Raw genomic sequence first — 11,392 nt, 5'->3', positions numbered from 1 at the left:
CTCAGACATAGAGGGCGCTAGAGTCCAGGCTGCACAGAACCTTTACCCAGAGGGGGCAGTGTCTGTGGTGACTTGTACTGGATTCCCAGTGCCATCTGCTAATCTGAAAATGGTGAGATATTTTGTGATGGCGGCGGAGGAGGCCATTGAGAAAGAAAAGTCTGGAAGTTGTGGCTAGGTCAGTGCTGACCAAGGAGGAAGGAGCAGACAGGTGGATGCTGGGGAAATAGTTAGGAGTCTTGCACTCCGCATAGAAACAGGAGGAACTAAAGTGAAATGTCCCCGGCCTGTTTGCCCTGTGAGGAGCCAGAGCGTGTACTTGCTCCCACTGCCTTCTGACTAACGTTTAGGCATACTGAAGAAGGTGAGGCGAGTGTGGTAATAATAGCAAAATCGAAGTTATGGGATTTCTGCTGTTGTCAGTAGGAAGCTTGAGGCAGGTAGGAGGGCAGGAAATATTGAGTGAAGAACAAAGGTAAAGTATCTTTCCACTGTGCCATTGTATAGTGTACACAAGAAACCTAGATGTGCAGGCCAGTGAATGCGCAGTGACTCTAGGGGCTTATTATACTGGGGCTCCTGTGCCTCGGTAGCCCTAGAAGGATTGTGAAGGTTTTTGTGCTGGGGTGGTATGCTGATCACAAAGTGAGTTCTGACTGGTTGATTGCTGAGTGGATTTGTGTTGTGGAGCACCTGGAGTTGAGGGATTGGGGCTTCTTGGGAGATCTTGGTGAGACAGAGCTTTTCATTGTGCCCCACAGTTAGGAGGAGCTAGAGTCCAGCCTGCACAGTCTCTTTATCCACAGGTAGCTGTGTCAGTGGTAGCTTGTACTGGCTGCCCAGAGCAATTCTGATAATCTGGTAATGGTGAAGCTTTCTCTGACTGATGTGGGGGCTAGGCACAAAGAGAAGTCTTGTCATTTATGGTAGTTCTTTCCTGACCAATGAGGAGGGAGCAGAGTACTGGATCCACTTTTCCAGTCCCCCAAAGAAACAGGAGGGGCTAAAGTCCAGATTCCCAGGCTGTTTATCTGTGAAGAACCAGAGACTGTCCTGCCTCATGCCTGCTTCCCTGTGTCTGTGAGAAGGACTGAGAAGGGTGAAGGTTCTTGCTTGTGTGAAAGTAGGTTAGTTTGCAAAGAAGAAGTTCTGGAATTTCTGTTGCTTTCAGTAGGCATTGGGGAGGTTGGTAAGGAAGCAAGCAAGGGAATATTGAGGAATGTGAGGTTACTTTACACTCTGGAATTGTATAGGTGCACTAGAAACCTAGTTGTTCAGGCCAAGTCATTGGCCCATGGCCCTGGGGCTTATTCTGAGGTCCATGTGCAATTGGGGAACTGTAAGAGTGTAAGGGTGGCAATTCTGTTTGTAAAGGCATCATGGGCAGGTCACCTAGTGAGTTTTGTAGTGTGTAATACTGACTGCTCAGAAGAGCTCCAGATGAGGTGTTTGTGTCTGGTGTGAGATCTTCAGGAGACCAAACTTTCCATTTAGCCCCTTAGGTTGGGGACACTAGAGTCCTGGTTATCCAGGCCACTTGCCCTGGTGAAGCAGTAACTTGTGGCTTGTACTTATTGAATGCCTAGGGCCTTAGTGACACTTTTTGTGAGTACCATGGGAGGCAGATCAAAAAGAGAAGTCTGGAAGTTTAGGCTAGTTCTTTCCTGATCAAAGAAGAGCGAGCATAGAGGAACATCCTGAAGAAGTAAAAAGGTTTTTCCAGTCCTCTACTGAAACGGGTGGGGCTAAAGTCCGAGGCTGCTAGTCTGTTTACCCTGTGAGGATCCTGTGAATGCTCTGGCTCATATTGGTTTTCTTGTGTCCCTGAGGCAGCCTGATAAGAGTGAGGATTTCTGTGAGTGGGTAGTTGGTGAGTTAGTAATTACAAAATTCTTTAATTCTGCTTTTTTCAGTACCAACTGGGGAGGTATATAGAGGAACAATGGAACACTGAGGAAGCAAATTTTCTATCTGCCATTAATGTTGGTTGCTAGAATCCTAACTGTGCAGGCTCAGTGTAGGTGGTGCTAGAATTCAGGCTGCCCGGACAATTTACCCAGAGGGAGCAGTGAGTATGGTGCATTTACTGGTTGCCCAGCTCCATAGTTGCAATCAGTAAATAATGATGCTTGGGGTGAATTGTGGGAGGCCAGTCAGAAAGAGAAGAATGGCAATTTAGGCTAGTTAAGTACAATGAGGTGTGATGGTAGAAGGGGATCCTGAGGAAGTAGAATCTTCCAGTTCTTCAAAAAAAAAGTGGAAGGAAGAGTCAGGACTGCCTAAACTGCTAACCAATTAAGTGGCCATTGACACTCATGGCCCAGTGTTGTGTGGTATTCTGGAGATGGTGAGGCTGTTTTACTTTTCTGAACTTCGGTCATAGGAGCAAAGCTCCCAGGTATTGGGAAACATTGGGAAATGTTAATGGAAGTGGGCAGAGAATGACAAGATGCTGTGATAATTGGTTACCTTCCTCTCCACAGATATAGAAGGTATCAGTCCCACCTTTTCTAGCAGTCACTAGAGAGACTCCTGGGCAATTTTTTGGATTTCATCTTATTGCCTGAAGGAAGTGAGTATTTTTGTTTGCTGTATTCCTTTGTGAGGGAACTAGACTCAAATCACTAAGAGTAGTATATCTTCCCATACAAATCACTAAGAGTAGTGTATCTTCCCATAGAAATCACTAAGAGTAGTGTATCTTCCCATAGAAATCACTAAGAGTAGTATATCTTCCCATAGAAATCACTAAGAGTAGTATATCTTCCCATAGAAATCACTAAGAGTAGTGTATCTTCCCATAGAAATCACTAAGAGTAGTATATCTTCCCATAGACTGATCTCATGGAGGTTCCAGGGAGTCTACAATTTCCTGATTTCAGAGGCTGAGGGAGGTGAAACTTCATTTTTTAAATAAAATATGATTACACACATTTCACTTTCTATTTATTCCCTCCATCCCCACATGCATTGTCTCACATGGCCCCAGAACCATTTTCTTTCATTATCTTTTATATATACTTCTAAATATATAAATTTAATTTTCTTAGTCTGTCTACATTTTCCTGTATATATTTGCATATATCTATGTACAGGACATATATATATGTATATATATTCAGATAGATAGATATCTATACACATGATAGATATAGATATAGAGATAGAGATAGAGATAGAGATAGAGATAGAGATAGAGATAGAGATATAGATATAGATATAGATATAGATATAGATATGAATTAATGGCTAATCTTGGTACTGTAGACCCTCATAAGTTGCTTCTATTTCCTAGCTATTAATAATACAGTGATGGGGCTACAGTAGTGGCCCAGTGGACAAGAGCATGTGTTGCTCTCATTGAGGAGTCAGCTTCGATTCCCAGCAAATACTGCAGCACCCAACTGTTAGTAACACAAGTTTCAGGAAATCCAATCCTCCCTTCTGAACCCCATAGGCACAAGGCATATATGTAGTAAACATATATACCTGGAGGCAAATCATTTATGCTCATACAATGAACGACATAATAAAAACCTAATCGAGTAAAATAAACAAAGATTGCCAACAATCACACCTGAACCAGTATCTATGGAGTAGGATGTCAAATCCTTAGAGCATGTGCCAAAAATTACACAGTTAAATCTTATGGTAGATTTTTTTAAACTTTTTAAGAATTCACTGTACTGGGTTCCAAAGTGCTGTGCTTGTTTGCAATCCCATCAACAGGGAATGAAGGCTCCTTTCCCCCAAATTTGTCTCTAAAAACCATTGTTGTCAATTGTTCTTCTTGTTTTATCTTAGACATTCTAAATTAAAATGAAATATTAATGTAGTTTTAATTCCTGTCCCTAGTATAAAATAATCCTAGAAAGAGTAGGTTCCAGAACGATCCAGTCCCTTCTGCTAATCATGAGTAGATGATGTTGTTCTGAGTCTGGCAGTCTGAGAATGAGCAATGGTAGGTCACTATGTTTCTGACTGTGATAAAATTAAAGACTTTTGAAGTGCACTGAGGACATTTCTTCCAAATTTCATCCTTCTGCTGAAAAAGTAGGATCCTACAATTTGTGGATACTTCATGTTTTTATCTGTAGAAAGATACAGGCTTGGATGGATAGATGGAACTGTCACTACCTTCATAAGATCTCCTAGAATTGAATGGGCTGGAGTGGTTCAGGATGGTGAGGTCTTAGATCACCAACCCAGAGTATGATTAGACATCATTACAATAAATATGAACACTTCTGACATAAATATTAGTTTCAGCACAGTATAACTGACCTTAGTAAGGGAAGTATGTCAGAGAGGTGGAAGAACGCCTTGATTATCATATGTGACATCAACAGAGGGAGATGTTTTAAGATCAGTCAAGAGCCAAGGTAAGGGCAAGTCACTGTGCATACTAATGGTAACTTCCAACCCACATAAGGTGAGCCCTGTCCCTGATGTCAAGTCTTAGAGGGGATGGACAGAAATGATCAGGTGTAATATGTTCATATCTCGCCCAGAAGTGAGGCCATAGATTCAAGTGATACTGGAAGGTGGGAGAAAAAGTCAGGACTAAAAATAAGTATCTTGAAAGATATCTAAGGGCAGTACCTCAGCAGAACAGATGAGATCAAGTCCTATGTAGAACATCCCTTCTTATAGAATTCCTTCATATTTTTCTTTATAGATTCTTGAAAGTCTGACAACAATTCATCAGAGAGGAAGCTGTGGGGGTTAAGACAAAGAACTAGGTGAGTATGAAAATACTTCTGAACTAATGGAACTAAAGGGTTTGGTACCTTCTGTTCTTGGCCATTGAAGAGCATTGGGAAATGATCCAATATGTGTTATTTCTTTTAATAGTAGGAGAGATCACTTAGAGAGCTGAGATTTATGTTTAATTAGACATTCATGCCATGGTTCAGACTATGAAGTGTAAAGAATAAGGAAAGAGGAAAGACTGAGGGATTCCACACTGTAGGCAACACAGGCTCGAACTTCTGCTCTCTCTGCCTTGGAAATCTCAGCCTGTACTTTTCAGGCAAGTGAAGAATTGGCTTTGAAGAAGGGACAGTATCTGTTGCAGCAGAGAGAGAAATCCTAGATTCTGACAAGATTTCAGTAAAGACCTTAGTAATTGCACAGGACACAATTTTGCCTTCTAGGAGGGAAGGTGTCTTCTGCTTTATACCTGCCTTGCCTCCAGCCAAGACCTCTGGGTGGATGCATTCACAATTAGTTTATGCATTCTCACTTCCATTTTATTGCCCACAAATAGTGAAGACTTATTTTGAGTAGGCAGACCAAAGCCAACAGAGGAGGAAGTCTCACTTCTGATGTCAGCATGAGGAATAAATCTACCACTCCCTGAGAAAAGGTCAAATTCCCTATAGAATGTGGCCAGTCCTTATTGTATTCCAGAGAGAACCTGGAAATGTTTGTTTCGAGATACAAATCCCTACTGTATTCTTTTTTTAAATCTCAGTAACTCAGAAATACCCATTGTTTTATTGTTTGAAAAATATGTTTTTACCTAATGTTTGAATTGGTCAGATACCTTCTCTGTTCTCCTATTCTCCCTATTTTCTTGGACCCTATCTCCCCCCTTCTCGTTATTCCCCTATGCCCTATCCTCTCAACTTCATGGACAAACAACAACAACAACAACAACAACAACAACAACAACAACAACAACAAAACTGAGTGGACTTAGTGCTGTCTGTATGTGCCTAGGTCTATGATCATCTTTGAGGAGCTGCAGTCCTGAGGAAAAAAACTGACCCTCCTTCTCAGAGCAGCCACCAGTAGCCCCTCAGATAGAGAACTCTATAAGCCACTCCTCTATACATGGTGGGATTTGAGCTGCTTGATTTTTGTGCAGCTCTTTCATAGGAAGGCCCAACACTCTGAGTTCATGTGTAAAGAGGCTCTGTTGTCTGGTAAATACTGTTTCACTGCTGGCATTCTCTCCCTCTGGCCCTAATCTTTTATCCCAAGATAAACCCTGAGCTTTCCTAGGAGGGGTGTGCTACAGATGCCCCATTTAAAACTGAGCACTGCATAGTCTCTCATTTACCTGCAGAAAAGTTCTGTAAGGTGGCTTTTTTCAGAGTTATCTGATGCAAACTTTTCAGCTGAGGCCATTTACACTATTTCTCTTTTCCCTTTTAAGATCTCTTCGCCCAAATTTCTGCCTACTGCCAATAAGGGTCATCATGCTTCATCACAGAGGTTGTTCAGGTCTCGGCTTTGAACGAGATTTTCTGGACCCAGTTGACTCACCGGGCACATTGATTTTACTGATTCCTGTGGATGACTTGGAAGATGATGTGGAAGAAATAATCGAAATATATGAAGATTCGGGGAATGATAGTGGAGAGGTAGAGGAGGAGGAAGCTGAACAGGAAGGGGCTGTGGAGGAGGAGGAGGTGGAAGAGGTGGAGGAGGAAGAAATAGAGCTGGAAATAGGAAAATATATTGAAGAGAATGAGGAATAGAAATGAGAAATTAAAAAAAGAGGAGGAGAAAGAGGAGGAGAAAGAGGAAGAGGGGGAAGAGGAGGAAGAGGAGGAGAAAGAGGAGGAGGGGGAAGAGGAGGAGGAGGAGAAAGAGGAGGAGGAGGGGGAGGAGGAGGAGGAAGAATAAAAGGAGGAAGAAGAAGATTCAATGCAATGTACCTTTATTTGCTAAGCTCATGCAAGGAAACAAGAAAATGTTAATAAATCTTAATAAAATTTGCTTACTGGTTCATTTACTTAACAAATATGAGTTGAGTATTTTGTCTTTGGGAAATACTGCAAATTTGAGGGGAGGTAAATAAAAAAATTAAGACACTTCCAAGCACATGCATTGTTTTTACCACACAGGTCCAAAGATTTCCTGGACAGAAGGGTACAAATGTATCCTATCATATAAAGCATTTTTTGGATGTAGAGCTCTTTCCCTCATTGGTTTGTCTCTTCTCACATACTCTATGTAACAATAACAAAACTCAGAAGAAAGGATGAGAGGGGGTTCAAATTGATAATAATCAAACTAACCTCCATTAAGAAAATGCCTAGTATATTTGGGCAAGGTGACATGTGTTCTACAGTCATTGTGCTGCCTCTTTCTGAGAAAGCAAGTGAAGGTTTCTGGCTCTTTGGGATTATTCAAAGGCCACACAGTTGGTACATAATAGGGCTGGACAACAGTTTATGTATAGCATATATTTTCCCATTCCTTCCAGGCCAAAGCAGGCCTGTGGCTTCTTACTTCATTTCTTAACCATTTCAAAGTGTCTCACCTGATGAAAGGATATTGTGTCAAAGTATTCAAAGCAGAAATGAGGATAAAACACAGTGTGATTTGTTCTCATTTTAGAGAAGTAAATGTTCTCTTGCCCTTGTCACCAGAATATTTCATAACTTACTGTGTACGGATGAGGGTAGTTCAGTACTGTCCCAACAGTTTCCTATTCTGCTGAGCGATTGATCACATGCTGTAGTCAGCAGAAATGATTATGCTCCATATTTACCCCTGCACAGCTTGTAAACAAGCTTTAGGTCTAAGGCTTTGTGAGTGGGCTGGTATACCTACTCACGCCACTGGAAGGTGTACCAGACTACAGGAGGTGGCCACTTCAGGCTCTATATCTCCCACCCTGCCACTAGGAATCTAAGCTAGGGTTACCCCATAGACTCCCAGAAGCTTCTGCCAGTCCCAGGTCTCTGGCTTGTCTCAGAGATGCCCCTCCCTGCTGATTTCATTTCTCTTCGCCAACCTTTCTTTCTCCATCCATCCTGAACCTCCCCACACCTGATTCCTGACCCAGTTGTTCCCCTCCCTTTCCACTCTCCCATGCAATTCCCTCCCTCCACTCACTTCTGATGACTATTTTATTTCCTCTTCAAAGTAAGATTCAAGCATCCTCCCTTGGGCCTTCCTTGATGCTTAGCTTCTTTGAGTCTGTGGATTGTAACATGGTTATCTTGTACTTTATGGTTACTAACCATGCATAAAGACGGAACAAAGACTGGGGGAATGGCCAACCAATGACTGGCCCAAATTGAGACCCATTCCACAAGCAAGCACAAATCCCTGAGACTATTAGGATACTCTGCTATGCTTACAGACTGGAGTCTAGCATAATGGTCTTCCAAGAGGCTTCATCCAATAGCTGATTGAAATAGATGCAGAGACCCACAACCAAACATAGGGAGCTTGGAAAGTCTTGTAAAAGAGTTGGGGGAAGAATTGAGGGAGAAGGAGGGCTCAAAGACACCACAAGAACAGAGCCAACTAACCTAGATCCAACAGGACTCACAGAGAATGAACCACCAACCAAAGCATGGGCTGGACCTAAGCCCTCTACACATATGTAGCAGATGTGCAGCTTGGTCCTTATGTGAGACCCCTAACAATTGGAGCAGAAGCTGTCTCTAACTCTTTGGCCTGTTTTTGGATCCCTTTCCCCTAGCTGGGATGCCTGGTTTGGCCACAGTGAGAGAGGATGCACTTAGTTCTACTACAACTTGATGTGGCAGAGTGGACTGGTACCCATTGTAGGCCTCCCAGGGAGGGGAGGGTGGAATTTGGGGAGAGGGTGTGAGGGTCGAATGTAAGAAAAGGAGGGAGGTTGTAATCCAGCAGGATATATAGTGATTTCTGCAATCCACCGGGATGCCCAAGTGATTCTAATTTAATAGTATGCATATATCTTATGGTGACACTTAATCCTCAATATAATAATGTGGAGAGGTATGGTTCCTTAAAAATTGATTAAGTCATGAAAGTTCAATCTTCATGAATAAGTTTAGCACCTGTTTTAGGGTTTCTATTGCTGCGACCAAACACCATGACAAAAACACAAGTTGGTGTGGAAAGGGTCATTTTTTGCTTATACTTCCAGAATATAAGAAGTCACTAGAGGAAATCAGGATACAGGACAGCCAGGGCTACACAGAGAACCCTGCATCAAAGAACAAACAAAAAATCCAATTAAAAAAAAAACAAAACAGGTCAGCCTACATATGATTAATGTCATTAAAGAAATCGTAAGAGGCTATTGACAAAACATGTGAGTTTATATTTATTTTTAAATTGAGCAAATTCTAAACTTTTTAAGAGAGCAAAGGTAAGCATTAAAAAACTAAAGTAATTCAACTTTCTGTAAGTAGCTAATGATAAATATTTTGACCGTCTATTCTGCATTTCTGTGCAGAGGGTTGTTTTGTTTTGTTTCGGTGATACTAGGGATTAGATCAAGGGCTTCCTGCATGCTAGACAAACACTACCACTGAGCTACACCCACTGTGTCTCAACTATGTAGCTCTGGATGGCCCAGAACTCACAGAAATTTGCTTGTCTCTGTGTGCAGTTTCTTATTTTAGTTGCTTTATCCATTGGTCTTTTTAAGAAATAAGTGAATGCCAGTTCGCTATCCAAATTATTTATTCTTTTCATTACTTGCAGTCGCAAATAAAATGATTTTATTCATTTAAAAACAAAAGAACTAAAGGAGAGCAGAAACCTGAACCCAGGAGCTGATGCAGAGGCTACAGAGTGGTGCTGCTTATTGGCTTGTTCCCCATTGTTTACTCAGCTTGCATTCTTATAGAGCCCAGGACCACCAGCCCAGTGATGGCACCACTCATAATGGGCTGCTTTCTCCCCCATCAAACTGAGAAAGCTGGAGATCACGGAGGCATTTTCTTATCTGAAGGCCCTTTCTCTCCAATGACTCTAACTTGTACCTTGTTGATATATAAAACCAGCCAGTACAACACCCTTACAAAAAGAATACAGTTTGAAAAATGTGGTCTTTCTTTCTCTCCCATCCCTGTGCCATGCAAGGAAACGCTATTTCTCCTGTCTGAGAGATGTCCTCACAGAATGCCTCCCTGGAAGCAAACATCAACGATCCAATGTATTAGATCCTGAAATATTGAAATTCTCAGTTCCCAGAGGCATTTTATTATTCAAAGATTCTGAAATTTAAACCTTACCCATAGAAGTTTAGATTTAGGCAATGAAATCAAGAACAATAAGATTCCTGTGGATATGATTCAATAATCCAATACACCAACATATACTTCTCCTTGACAAGCAGGAGAACTATGGATTTCCTTAGAAAATTTAGGGGGTCAATGTGGACAAGCAAGCATTTCAGTTAGTGAAAGGCTATGGAAGGATCCACAGAAGAAAAAAAAAAGTTGGTGTTCTTGAGCAGGACCAAATGCAAAGCCAATCCACTGCCCAGTCATGGGTTCAGTTCAGCCCTGAATCCAGTATTCAGTATAGACTGTATAAACATTCAGGAGTAGGTGTAGAATCCGTGTAAGTACTGTGGTTATGATACTTGAATAAGATTAATGTATCCTTGAATTTTCACTCCAAATTCAGGATACATTGTGGTCTTAGCAGGTATGAGTAGTGGGCCAGAGACACTTCAGATTCCATGTGCTGCCATATAGTAAGTACATCTGGCTCCTGTCAAGGAGAGCCAGAGGTGACTTTTGCACCATTCTAAGTGAGCCACCTCCCTTGACCACTCTAATGATGTGTCTGTGCTCTCCCAAATATGGTTTAATGCTTACCAGAGGGTGTGCATTTCTTCCCCTTGATGGACCTAGCTAGGGCTCTGTAACAGGGTGAGAGCCATATAGCTTATACTCCAAACAAGTACGAAATGTAGCATTCAGTGAATGGAAGTGTTCATTCAACTCAAGGATGAAGAATTAAAATGGGAATGCATAGGACTAAAGTGTTGGGAGAGACATTTCTGGGAACATATCTAGATGATGCCTCCTTCTAAGACTTAGCCACTTTAATTCCTAGGTTTTGTCACCTTAGTAGGAAGTATTATAAGGTTGTCACTGTTGTTCTATATTGCCACCAGGTACCGAGTGAGGTATTGGCACATAGTATAGACATCTTCCACATAGAGTGAAAATATATTGTTAGAAGATTACTTAGCTATATTAACAAAAATATGTGGTTGAAAGGCAAGGAACTATATGGATCATACCTTTGAAAACATCCTTATTCCTAAGTCTGAGAGGAAAGCTTATAAAATTACCACATGCTCTTGCTGCTCATGGGAATTCTGAATGAACAGCACATTGATAGGATTTTTCTGCAAGGTGGTTAAAGGTCTAGGTAGAGCTCAGGCTCTGTTCTGATTCAGCACATGTGACGTTCCACAATTTCATTTATTCATTCACCCACTCATTCATACTTTGCTTAACTAAATACATATTAAATAGATGTGGAAGAAGAAAGCAAAAATGTATAAGGTTATAAATAGGTCCTCATCTGAAGCAGGATATAGAAATATGTAAGAAATTGGCAGTTCTACTGTATTCTAGGAAATTCAGACCATTGAAGTAGTGGTAGTTTGTATAATTCTGAGCTTTGGAGT

The 11,392-nt window shown here is 41.5% G+C and overlaps 1 long non-coding RNA gene across 1 annotated transcript; it reads left to right on the top strand.

Moving 5' to 3' along the window:
* Positions 1-2,483: 2,483 nt before the first annotated feature.
* LOC102546822 (uncharacterized) lies at positions 2,484-6,349 on the top strand. The gene is made up of 3 exons (XR_015647120.1): positions 2,484-2,572; positions 4,679-4,742; positions 6,164-6,349. It is a non-coding gene; the product is annotated as an uncharacterized LOC102546822 (long non-coding RNA).
* The last annotated feature ends 5,043 nt before the right edge of the window (positions 6,350-11,392 follow it).

This window comes from Rattus norvegicus, chromosome X, assembly GCF_021556685.1.
Source record: "Rattus norvegicus strain SHRSP/BbbUtx chromosome X, alternate assembly SHRSP_T2T, whole genome shotgun sequence".
In the NCBI taxonomy this organism is placed as follows: Eukaryota; Metazoa; Chordata; class Mammalia; order Rodentia; family Muridae; genus Rattus; species Rattus norvegicus.
The sequence above is the reverse complement of the archived record's forward strand: the minus strand, read 5'-3'. Positions and strand labels throughout refer to the sequence as shown.